Source organism: Salvelinus namaycush, chromosome 24 (assembly GCF_016432855.1).
Source record: "Salvelinus namaycush isolate Seneca chromosome 24, SaNama_1.0, whole genome shotgun sequence".
In the NCBI taxonomy this organism is placed as follows: domain Eukaryota; kingdom Metazoa; phylum Chordata; class Actinopteri; order Salmoniformes; family Salmonidae; genus Salvelinus; species Salvelinus namaycush.
In genome coordinates, this window is record NC_052330.1 from 18,120,724 (window position 1) to 18,133,711 (window position 12,988).

The 12,988-nt window shown below is 42.0% G+C and overlaps 1 protein-coding gene across 1 annotated transcript in view; it reads left to right on the forward strand.

Moving 5' to 3' along the window:
* The first annotated feature begins 649 nt into the window (after positions 1 to 649).
* The window catches only part of LOC120019040 (tyrosine-protein phosphatase non-receptor type 14-like), a 99,690-nt gene continuing 87,351 nt past the window's right edge, over positions 650 to 12,988 (forward strand). The window contains exon 1 of the mRNA XM_038962260.1: positions 650 to 852. The gene's annotated coding sequence lies outside the window, so the exon portion shown is untranslated. The remainder of the gene's footprint in view (positions 853 to 12,988) is intronic.

Consider the following 12,988-nt stretch of genomic DNA (forward strand, 5'->3'; position numbering starts at 1 on the left):
CAGACCTAATGTTGTTTAATGCACTTAAATATATCTATTAATTCAATTGATTCTCAATTAATAGAGTCTAGGTAGTTTATATGACTGAAACTGAGTGCATATGCTTGGTACGGCAATGATCAGGATTTGTTTTTCATCATATTATTGCTTTCCCCAAAGTCAATCTGAACCAGAAAGGATATGGCCACCAGAGGATGCAGTTTGGTTACTAATCCAAACTAACAGTCGCCAAAAGTCAGTTTTAGTTAATGGTGATAATAAAGCATCCGACCCATTTCTCATCAGATTATGTTGGGACATGTGTTGATTAGAAAAAAATGCTAATGCCTATGAAATATTAAATAAATAAATAATTAGAGACGTTCCAAATAAATGATAGTTTACTACATTTCCTAAGAGAAATTTCTTTATTGAATTGAAGGAGAAAAAGTAGCAGGAACTGTTCGTTTGAAAGGCTTTTAATATAGGCTAGACTACTAACAAAGGCGAAAGGACATAAATATATAAGCGGGTCCCCTTTGTTCCCTGTTTAGTCATCTCTCGCCTAAAACCATTAAACGAGGAGCCGCCACTTCTCCGTTAGCCTTGCATTCCTGAAATTCCATGATGTGATGTCAGAAGGGACGGGACATAGGCTACGTATCTAAACCTATGCGCTGCTCTCGGCTGCTCCGGAGTTGTGGAGTCGACGTTATATCACAAAACCCAGGGTCTAAGGGAAAGTCGATCACCTACTTTTTTATATTTTTGGCACAACTTGGATAACTTTGCCGAATGTTGTTTTGCTTTTGGGGCTCATGAACTTCACTCAGTTGAAGATTAGGATATAGCCTACGACTCGCATCTTGAGGGGTAAAGTTCCTTTGGAGTTTTTTATTTATTCTCCTTTTCGACAGATTTTGTGTATTCTGGAATAAAATACTTAATTTTAACAATTTCAAACAGAATTTTGACAAATGGAAATGGAGATTAAAACTGTTTTGAGGATTAACTCAATTTTGAGGATTTGAGGAGGCCGTTCCACTCCGTCGAGCTCGCAGAATTTCCTCAGCGCAGACACAATTTCGGCATGTAGCAAAGGAAATACGGTGGGTGTCTCTACCAGTCGATTGGCTTTGGCTGCTTTTTATTGATTTGTTTCCTTTCAAGGGAACGCTTTTAGTGCAACAAAATAACGGCGCTTTGTTACCATGTTAAAATCGCAATACTATTTTATGGGTTATTCTTCATTCAGCCAAGTCAAAAGCTTGCTTTGGTAGGCTAAACCCATGTAAATAGTAGTTTTATGCAGGGAGCAGGCAAAGTGAAGGCCATATGCGTTCGCCTCGGCTGCCTGCCTGTCCACGTAGAGCAACTTTTTTTCGTCAGCCAAACGGGAACATTCCAGGGGGTCTCGCGGCGGGGTTTCAGGGCAAGCCGCGACCTGTAGTGGGAAAGGGTTCATCTGTTCAATGCGCTTTTGTGTTTGCTTCCAAAAACGAAAACTCATCAAAAACATCTGCTGTCTTGGGTAGGCCTAGGCTAGAAATAGGCTTAGACCGTATTGTGTGTCTGGTTTTCTCTCCATGTAGGCTGCAATAGCTGTGTTACACCATGCATATAACAGTTACCAGAGAGCACATTTTCAGAGAAGTGGAGAATTCAGATGACGAAACAGCTCAAGGCAAGGCCATGAAAGAGAATGAAAGGAGAGAGCAGATGAGTGTTGAGTCCAAGGTCTATGCAAGCGTCATATAGAAATGCAAGCCAACTCCATGGTGGCAACAGCACTGTCTGTCTATGGCATGTCACATTACTGACCTCTGAAAAGAAGAGAACATAATGAAGAAACCAATACTGTGTGTGCACGCAGGTGTTGATGCATGTGAAAAAGGGTTTGTATGCATGTGTGTTTGCATGTATGTGTGGGTATGCAAGTGTGTGTGTTTAATCATGTCTACCTCAGTCTCTGTCAATTTCAAATTAAGGGTGATTATTGGCATGGGAAACATATGTTTACATTGCCAAAGCAAGTGAAATAGATAATAAACAAAAGTAAAATGAACAATAAAAAGTTAACAGTAAATATTAAACTAACAAAAGTTCCACAATAATATATACATTACAAATGTCATATTATGTCTATATACAGTGTTGTAACGATGTGCAAATAGTTCAAGTACAAAAGGGAAAATAAATAAACATAAATATAGGTTGTATTTACAATGGTGTTTGTTCTTCACTTGTTGCCCTTTTCTTGTGGCAACAGGTCACAAATCTTGCAGCTGTGATTGCACACTGGTATTTCACCCAATAGATATTTGAGTTTATCAAAATTGGATTTGTTTTCAAATTCTTTGTGGGTCTGTAATCTGAGGGAAATATGTGTCTCTAATATGGTCATACATTGGGCAGGAGGTTAGGAAGTGCAGCTCAGATTCCACCTCATTTTGTGGGCAGTGTGCACATAGCCTGTCTTCTCATGGAGCCAGGTCTGCCTGTGGCGGCCTTTCTCAATAGCAAGGCTATGCTCACTGAGTCTGTACATAGTCAAAGATTTCCTTAATTTTGGGTCAGTCACAGTGGTCAGGTATCCTGCCACTGTGTACTACCTGTTTAGGGCAAAAAAGCATTTTAGTTTAGTTTGTCCTCCTGAGAATTTCTATCAGGGCCCAGGTCTGACAGAATCTGTGCAGAAGATCTAGGTGCTGCTCTAGGCCCTCCTTGGTTGGGGACAGAAGCACCAGATCATCACCAAACGGTAGACATTTGACTTCAGATTCTAGTAGGGTGAGGCCAGGTGCTGATTCGTTGATATATATGTTGAAGAGGGTGGGGCTTAAGCTGCATCCCTGTCTCACACCCCCTGTGGAAAGAAATGTGTGTGTTTTTTGCCAATTTTAACCGCACACTTGTTGTTTGTGTACATGGATTTTATAATGTCGTATGTTTTTACCCCAACACCACTGTCCATCAATTTGTATAGCAGGCCCCTGAAATCAACAAAGCATGAGAAGACTTTGCCTTTGTTTTGGTTTGTTTGTTTGTCATTTAGGGTGTGCAGGGTGAATATGTTGTCTGTCGTACAGTCATTTGGTAAAAAGCCAATTTGACATTTGCTCAGTACATTGTTTCTGCTGAGGAAATGTACAAGCCTGCTGTTAATGATAAAGCAGAGGATTTTTCCAAGGTTTCTGTTGACGCATATCCCACGGTAGTTATTGGGGTCAAATTTGGCTCCACTTTTGTGGATTGGGGTGATCAGTCCTTGGTTCCAAATATTGTACAGTATTTTAATTTTTTAATTTTACTTTTATTTAACTAGGCAAGTCAATATTGGGGAATATGCCAGAGCTGAGGAAGATGTTAAAGAGTTTAAGTATAGCCAATTGAAATTTGTGGTCTGTATATTTTATAATTTCATTTAGGATACCATCAACCCCACAGGCCTTTTTGGGTTGGAAGGTTTGTATTTTGTCCTGTAGTTCCTTCAATGTAGTTGGAGAATCCCGTGGGTCTTTAATAGTTGATTCTACAATTTTTATTTGATCATGTATATGTTTTTGCTGTTTGTTCTTTGTTCTTTGTTATGGAGCCCAAAAGATTGGAGAAGTGGTTTATCGATATATCTCTGTTTTGGATAAATAACTCTTTGTGTTGTTGTTTGTTTTGAGTTTCCCAATTTTCCCAGAAGTGGTTAGATTCTATGGATTCTTCAATTGCATCGAGCTGATTTCTGACGTGCTGTTCCTTCTGTTTCCGTAGGTTATTTCTGGATTGTTTTAGTGATTCACCATAGTGAAGGCGTAGGCTCAGGTTTTCTGCGTTTCTATGTTTTTGGTTGGATATGTTTCTCAATTTCTTTCTTAGGTTTTTGCATTATTCATCAAACAATTTGTCATTGTTGTTAATTTTCTTAGGTTGTCTGCTTGACATTTTTAGATTTGATAGGGAAGCTGAGAGGTCAGATATACTGTTTAGGTTTTCTACGGCCAAGTTTACACCAAGTTTAAACATTTTGTCCAGGAAATTGTCTAGAAGGGACTGGGCCTCCAGCACTGTCTGTGGTGGTGATGGCATTAGCATTAGCACATTGCTGGGAAAAAGCAAGGCTCCAGGACTGTGTTCAAAATGGTGTGTGCGAGTGAGAGCAATCTGTTTGGACATGCACCTAGAATTACTACCACTGTAAAGTAGGAGAGTACAGTAATGGCATATATAGCATAGCTGCAGGAGGCGTGCCCCCCACACACACATCTGGTCGCCTTTATAACCTCAATGGCATGCTGAGCAAATTATATGGTGCTAGCACAAGTGGACTGGGAGTACACAGCAGCAGCTTTTTAAACACTGGTAGAGGAGCTGAAGAGCTTGACTGGCAGTGGCTTTAAAGAAATGCTCCAGAACATTGGTGACTAGTAAGTATTTTTTAAACCTCCCGCTTTTGGCTGGATGTGTCAATGTGTCCTTCATACTGTACATGCATAATCTATAAGCAGAATAACTGTTTTACTTAAATTAGCCACAAAATCCCTATTTTGAAAGCTACTGTTTACTAAAAGCTGTGCTACGCCCCATGTGGGCCAGCCCCCTAGCAATTCGAGTTTCAACCAATGAAGCACAGCCCCTCGCCATTTTATTGACAGCTAGCAGGATGCACACACAGCAGAGTATGTGGCGTAGTATGCAATTTTTGGGGACCACTTTTGGCTCTCGTGACCGCTACTTTCAAAACTACTGGCTTAAAAGTATTTTAAAAAAGCACAGGAGAATCTCTTTAAGAATGTTGCTAGTAGGCAGCTATATCTGTATGCTTGGATTACCTACTTCTGTGCAGCCATATTCTTTACTTATTTTTATTTAACCAGGCAAGTCAGTTAAGAACAAATTCTTATTTACAATGATGGCCTACTTGTCAAGCCCCCCCGGCCAAACCCAGACGACGCTGGGCCAATTGTGCGCCGCCCTATGGGACTCCTCTCACGGCCGGTTGTAGCCCAGGATCAAACCCGGGTCTGTAGTAACACCTCTAGCACTGCGATGCAGTGCCTTAGACTGCTGCAACACTGCGCTATTCGATTTCATTCTATCCTGTTATATTTTATTATTTGAGAAGTGTACAGAGAGGATAGTACTGCTGTGTTTGTGAGTTGTATAAGGCAGCTCTACAGCAGCACCTCACCTCAGACAATAACAGAGGCAGACATGTCTCAACCCGTCCCTCTCTATCCCAGGTACTCATTTCACTCACCTGCTGCTACAGGGAAGCTGTCAGTCACTCTACAGCCCGCCCGTCTGGCCAGTCAGGTACACAACACACACACAAGCACACATACACCTGAACACTCACATACATTCACACACACATGCGCACGCAGTCGTGCACACACACACACACACACACACACACACACACACACACACACAGAAAGCCTCTTCTGTCATCATTCTCATTTTTTGCTACAGGTATCTCTGTATTGCAGAGAGAAAGAGTAGACAGGAGAGAAAGAGGCATAGCAATGTTGTATAGTGTTTTGTTGGGAAGCCCCTCGGAGTTTGAATGTTGACTGAGGGTTTGGCATGAGAAAGCACGCTTAGGGGTTTTTGGTGAGTGAGTTATTTTGTGTTGGGTGTGTGTGTGAATGTGCTCGTATGTTTCTGTGTGTGTTTGTGGGTTATTGCATTTGTGTGTGCGTGTCCCTGTGTGTGTGTATGTGTGGCCTACATGCTGCTTTTGTGTGTGTGATGTGGTTTGGGGGGGGGGGGCATGGAAAATCTAGCTGTAAAGTGGTGGCTGCTGAATTTCAGTAGACACAGCCTATCCCATACTGTTGTGTTGGAGGTAGTTGCTCAGATACGGTTCCATGTTGATACTCCCTCCATCCCTCCATCACTCCCTCTGTCCCCAACATCCCCTCAACCAACTGGACTAACATGATAAGAGCCTGGGATAGGGGTGACAGGGGTTTAACCAGCCCCCCTCTCTCTGTTCTCTGTCCCTCTATCATTCTCTCCATTTTCTCATCCTCTCATTAGAATGAAGGATAGTGGTAGTGTTGGTTGGGTTAACTTTCTCTCCTCTCCAACTCTCTCTCACATACACAGACACACTTTCTCACTTGGCCTCCCCTTTTTCTCTCTCTTTATCTCTCCCTCTCATCCGCTCCCTACTCTCTCCATGACATCAGCGACTGTTTCCTGTGGCACAGGATGAGTCGTGGTGCGGTGGTCCAGGTTCGGAAAAACGTCTCTGCCGAGTGTCACTGAGACTTATCCTCTTTGATCCTCCTCCTCTGTCCATGTCAGGGTGACAGCTCTGTTTACATGGGAACTGCAGTCAGGAACGCTGAACATGACCAGTTCATTCCAGTCCAGAACACCAGGGCACTGATGCCAATATACACACAGGTTTCTGTTAGGAAAATATGGGGCCGGACATTTGACCGGCAGCATTTTAATTTCCCAGACATTTGAGAAATTTACCGGACCCATATGCATTGAGTGTGTAACCTGATTAGGGCGTCCACCCACGGTGCTCAGAATGACAGAAATCACATTTAGAATATGGTCATTCATTATAGCAGCTCTTGTTAGTCGAGGATGCAACAATGTGCGGTTCTTCTTGCTGAATTCTATCGCGCACTTTGAAGATGTTAGAAGAACGGTCCACATTTACTCATATAGCAATGAGTCTGATGCAACAGGTCAGAACGTTTCGCTTAAAATGTTGATAAACTATTATTTATTCACATTATAAGCGCAGAAGGCAGTAATGGAAAACACCTTTGTCAAAGCACACTGCACATGCGAGCAGTTTCATGTGACAGAGATTAAAATATCCCATAGAAATGTAGAAAGAGGGGAGATCTAATACGCAACAACCTGCATGGGTTGCTAACAGTGTTCCCTCAAATGTTTTGTGGCACTGAGCAAATTTCTGGTCTTCTGAGTGCAAACTTGAACATGTGAAAATGATGTGCAACTTCCGGCTCGCGTTTCCTGTGAACACTGAGGCTGTACCCACTTTAGGTTACAGTTTTACTGTGAACACTGAGGCTGTACCCACTTTAAGTTACAGTTTTACTGTGAACACTGAGGCTGTACCCACTTTAAGTTACAGTTTTACTGTGAACACTGAGACTGTACCCACTTTAGATTACAGTTTTACTGTGAACACTGAGACTGTACCCACTTTAGGTTACAGTTTTACTGTGAACACTAAGGCTGTACCCACTTTAGGTTACAGTTTTACTGTGAACACTGAGACTGTACCCACTAGGTTACAGTTTTACTGTGAACACTGAGACTGTACCCACTTTAGGTTACAGTTTTACTGTGAACACTGAGGCTGTACCCACTTTAGGTTACAGTTTTACTGTGAACACTGAGACTGTACCCACTTTAGGTTACAGTTTTACTGTGAACACTGAGGCTGTACCCACTTTAAGTTACAGTTTTACTGTGAACACTGAGGCTGTACCCACTTTAAGTTACAGTTTACAGCTACTGTGGCTATTTGATCATGATGTAGGCCTACCAGAGTGGCCTACCATCAAAAACAATGGAGAAAATGCATCCCATAACATTGTAACATGGAAATAGCTGTTCTATCATTCAGCCTACAGTTGCAGTCAATGTGTGGTGTTCAATGTAGGCCTACATTCCATGAGACTTGAAAAAAAACATGCAGGGTTTGACATGAACCTGTTTATCCACTTGTCCTTCAGACGAGGAGGTGACTGAAAATGTTGTTTTTGTGCTCTTGTTGGAAGCAACTACTCCCCCATTGTTGACTAGAAATTAGCTATAACTGGGCTAAAAACTCACTAACTAGCGAAGAATATGAACCAAAGTTGCATTTGTGGCTACATGCAGCTCTCACTTTGATCTCAAAACAAGTGCATCTACTCATGACCACTGTAACCTAAACACAGTCCAGTTCAAAGTGAATGGCACAGATCCATATATGGCAAAGGCTATTTGCATATAGGCCTACTGCAGCTCTGATTGGTTATGGCGCACCGGTCTGTGTAGAGTACGGGCCTGAGTCATGCCTGTCAATGCAATAGAATCCTACTCCAATACGCTCATTTCGTGCACAGTTAGTTCTGCATACTAACTCTTGCATAGTTGGTTTTCTTTCGGTATATTACATTGAAAGTGGCTAATATTGCATTGATTCGATCACAATTCCCACAGTAGAGCAAAACATCAATAGTGTTAACTACAATTTTCAGGTTTCAAACAATTAAGTATATTTAAAATAGCAATCATAGTCTTACTGCCTCCAGCTCATTGCAAAGTGGCGTGTGTCGCGCTGATGAATCCTGCCTTCCGTTGGCTATGCATTTGCTGTTTAAGATGCTGTAGCAACAGCCTGGCCGATGTTTTTCTGCTCAAAGTCTCTGTATCTGCATGCTTTACGAGTGTGATAAATAACATACACAACTAATATACTGTACACGCGCCAATTTCATTCCACAAAATGATGCAAATGAACCTATAGACCAATAAGCATGACTAGTCAAATGTATTTCTATCAACTGGTATTTCCATCAATGAATAGGCTAAGAGGTATTATTTCGCAATGGGATTTTTTCTTCTTCTCCCGGAAAATTGGCCTATTAATCGGGCTTTTCAAATTTTTCATCGGCCAAAAGACGGCTATTGCCGGCTAACAGAAACCTTGACGCACACACACACACACACACACACACACAAAGTCTCTGTTTAGGGTTTATTTAATTTTACAGTTCACTTATTTACTTGGATTAGGTAGAATTCAAATCAAATTAAATCAAATGGGTAACTACATGATCATTATCTAATAATTGTATTTTCATTTGTTTGAAATGAATTATAAATCAACGATGATATGCAATGAATGGTCACCACTACCATGGTCCCTAATGGCTAGCTACTTTATCCCACCGCTGGCACCAATGGTTCTTTTGAATATCCAGTCTTGCAGTGTTTGCATGAAAACGCATTGTCACACATTGTTATTGGTAGATTTTTGTTATATTTTTTTAACCTTTATTTAACTAGGCAAGTCAGTTAAGAACAATTTTTAATTTACAATGACGGCCTACCAAAATCCAAAAGGCCTCCTGCGGGTACGGGGGCCTGGGATTAAAAATAATAAATAAATACAATATCAATATAGGACAAAACACACATCACAACAAGAGAGACAACACTACATAAAAAGAGACCTAAGACAACAACATAGCAAGGCACCAACATAACAACAACACGGTAGCAACACAACATGGTAGCAGCACAAAACATGGTACAAACATTATTGGGCACACCTACTTTATCATTAAGCAAGGCCTAACTACAGTATCAGTATGTATCATATGAATGTGCATTCTTGTAAGTTATATCTGCTATGCAGTGTACTATAGATCACTATAAACACATTCCTTTATCTTTAACAGAGCTCTGTCAACCCTTAACTTGACCCTCTCATACGTTAACAAGGCTGAGGTGGCTCCCTGCTCCCTCCCTGTCTGAGTCTCACCTCAGTGTGAATGCTCAACACTGTGTTTGTCAGTGTCTCAGTGTTCTCACACACCACAGAGAGAGAGAGAGAAGAAAGAGAGAGAGAGAGAGAGAAGAAAGAGAGAGAGAGAGAGAAGAAAGAGAGAGGAGAGAGAGAGAGGAGAGAGAGAGAGAGAGAGAGACCGACCAAATGAAGAGTGAAACAGCAGATGCGTTTCTAACAAGGACCCTGACTGTCTGGCTCTACAATCTGCTTGCAGCTGCTTGTGTGTGTGTGTGGTGTGTATGTTTTTGCGTGTTTGTGTGTGTGATCATTCACACAGATGAGGAGAGTTAAAGCTATTGTCCTAACTGAGCAACATGATACTGCTAAACTATTAACAGAGAGTTTTTGAGTGGGTTTTCCGAGGCAGACAGAAACACACATGGCTAGTGTGTCAGGTAACAAAGGGGCACCCAGGGGTGTGTTGCATCGTCCAGTGAGGCATCCCAACAAAACTCCTTCCTTCATTGCCCCTCAGGCAGTCTGGGGAATCTGAGATGCCGGAACCATAGTGTTATGAGTCCACACGTGTTTGCTGGAATGTGTGTGTGTTGTGTCCTTAAACTTTCCTCTTACTTGTTGAAGTCATATTTCTCTCAGGAGTTTTTTGAGTAGTTCAACCAGCAATGAGCATCCAGACAGATTCAACACAACCCTTTGAAGAACAATCAGCAGAAACTGGAACCTGAAATAGTGACGGTTCTTTATCTGAGTGAGGTGGCTTGTGGTTGTCTGTATGTGTTGTTAACAGTAGTCCTTAGAGGTACCGTAGCATCTGTGTGTGTGTTGGGTTGGAGAACACAGAACACGTCGTGAAAACGAAACTAGTGACAGACCAGCCCCGGGCACTAAACCTGTTTGTTTTGCTAAAGTTCTCATGTGTAGCGAGGGACAGAGAGAGACTCAGAGAGAGAGAAAGAGGGAGACTCAGAGAGAGGGAAAGAGGGAGACTCAGAGAGAGGGAAAGAGGGAGACTCAGAGCGAGAGAAATAGAGAGACAGAGAGAGACTCAGAGAGAGAGAGACTCAGAGAGAGAGAGAGACTCAGAGAGACTCAGAGAGAGAGACTCAGAGCGACTCAGAGAGAGACTCGGAGAGAGAGAAGAGAGACAGAGAGAGAGTCAGAGAGATTTAGAGAGGGAAAGAAGAGAAGCGCGAGAGATCAGATTGATTAAATTACACATGATACACTTACGTCCTCACTCCAAATGCCCTGCGTCTAATGGTTTTAACAGTAGGTGACAAAGTGCTGTTTTGTTCCCTCTTTTGTGTGGGCATGAATAGAGAAGAATTGTCGAAGGAGCCCTGCTTTGACAGAACACCCACATTATGTGTCTGAATGGAGATTTTTGTAAGATGTGTTGTGTTTACTTTGGGGTCACTGGCGTTTTCCATCATGATATATCAAATAGAGTTTTTGAATAGCCACACAAGATTACTAGTTTTCTTCACTGTGTATGATAGTGTTGTTTTACTACTGGTAACCCGATAGCTGGCGACTACAGAAATCATAACCTCTGTCCCTGTGTGTGGCATTAGGTTACAGATCTGGGGAGGAGACAGAAAGAGTCCGATAAGATGTGTTTAATTCCTGAAGGAGTTGAAATGGTTGACCGTCCAATTATCATAGGTCTGTTTACCTTACTTTTTCTGTTTAGTGGGGTATGAAGATATAGTCGACTGGTGTGTATGGACACATTGTTCAGTAATAAGTTCACAGTGTGTATGTGTGTGTGAATGTGTTGTTCATTTGACACTGAAGTGTTGTCATGTAACGGGAGTTACTAAAGACTTGTGCTGTCACTAGATTGAGTATGAGCATGGTAGGACAGTGTTGTTCTTTGTTGACGTTCCAGGCGGTCTTTGTCTTACGGGTGGAGAGAAAGTAGTATTGCATTCTACACAGCTGTAAGATGTCTGTCACACAGATAGTATGATTTATGGTCAGTAGATTGATATGTGTGTGTGTTGGGGGAGTGTTTTACACAGTGTTTTACACTGTTACGCTACGCTGGAAGCCAAACATCAAAAAGCTGTTGCTGCCTTTCTCTGTGTGCCTCTAGTAGTGGGGAGAAAAAAATATGCCCTAGACAAGATGGTCTCTGTTCTGCAGACTTGATTTTCCAACACACACACACCACAGATCAGTAAGCGTGGGGGCTGCCCAGAGTCTGCCTGTTTTTCAAAGTTCAGTGAAACACGATAATATGAATTGTCCTCTCTCCTTGTAGAGAACCAGTGTACAGGGTTTGTATCATAACTATTTAAGACACTGCTTTGGTTTTCCAATATTAAAGGATTGTTATTTGCAGTATTCTGTAGATAGTGTGTCAGTATGACTAGCATATTTAGGTGTGTAGTGAGACAGTAATGCTGTGTTTTGGTTGTGCTATGTAAGCATATTTAGGTGTGTAGTGAGACAGTAATGCTGTGTTTTGGTTGTGCTATGTAAGCATATTTAGGTGTGGAGTGAGACAGTAATGCTGTGTTTTGGTTGTGCTATGTAAGCATATTTAGGTGTGTAGTGAGACAATAATGCTGTGTTTTGGTTGTGCTATGTAAGCATATTTAGGTGTGTAGTGAGACAGTAATGCTGTGTTTTGGTTGTGCTATGTAAGCAGGTTTGAGTGTGTAGTGAGACAGTAATGCTGTGTTTTGGTTGTGCTATGTAAGCATATTTAGGTGTGTACTGAGACAGTAATGCTGTCACGCCCTGGCCTTAGTATTCTTTGTTTTCTTTATTATTTTAGTTAGGTCAGGGTGTGACATGGGTATTTATGTGGGTTTTGTAGTGTCCAGGGTGATTGTAAGGTTTAGGGGGTTTATTTAGAGTAGTTGGGTTTATGTTTAGTATAGTTGTCTAGCTGTGTCTATGTTGGGTGTAGTTTTCTAGGAAAGTCTATGGTTGCCTGAATGGGTTCCCAATTAGAGACAGCTGGTTTCTGTTGTCTCTGATTGGGAGCCATATTTAGGGTAGCCATAGGCTTTAGTTTGGTGTGGGGAATTGTCTATGTGGAACGTTTGTAGCATGTGTGTGTGCACTACGTTTATAGCTTCACGGTCGTTTGTTGTTTTGGTATAGTTTGTATAAGTGTTTCGTTTCATGTTCATCTTCGTCGTTCTAATAAAAGAAGATGGCTTATTTTCCTCATGCTGCGTTTTGGTCCGTCTCTCCTCTACACGATCGTGACAGAATTCCCCACCAACATTGGATCAAGCAGCATGAGCGGAACCAACAACAGCGGCAAAGTAACCAGGACTCATGGACATGGGAGGAAATATTGGATGGTAAGGGACCATGGGCTCAACCAGGAGAATATCGCCGCCCTAAAGCTGAGCTGGAGGCAGCGAAGGCAGAGAGGCGGAGATATGAGGAGGCAGCAAGGAGACGTGGCTGGAAGCCTGAAAAGCCTGTGAGTACTACCCAAAAATTTCTTGGGGGGGGGGGTTAGAGGTAGTG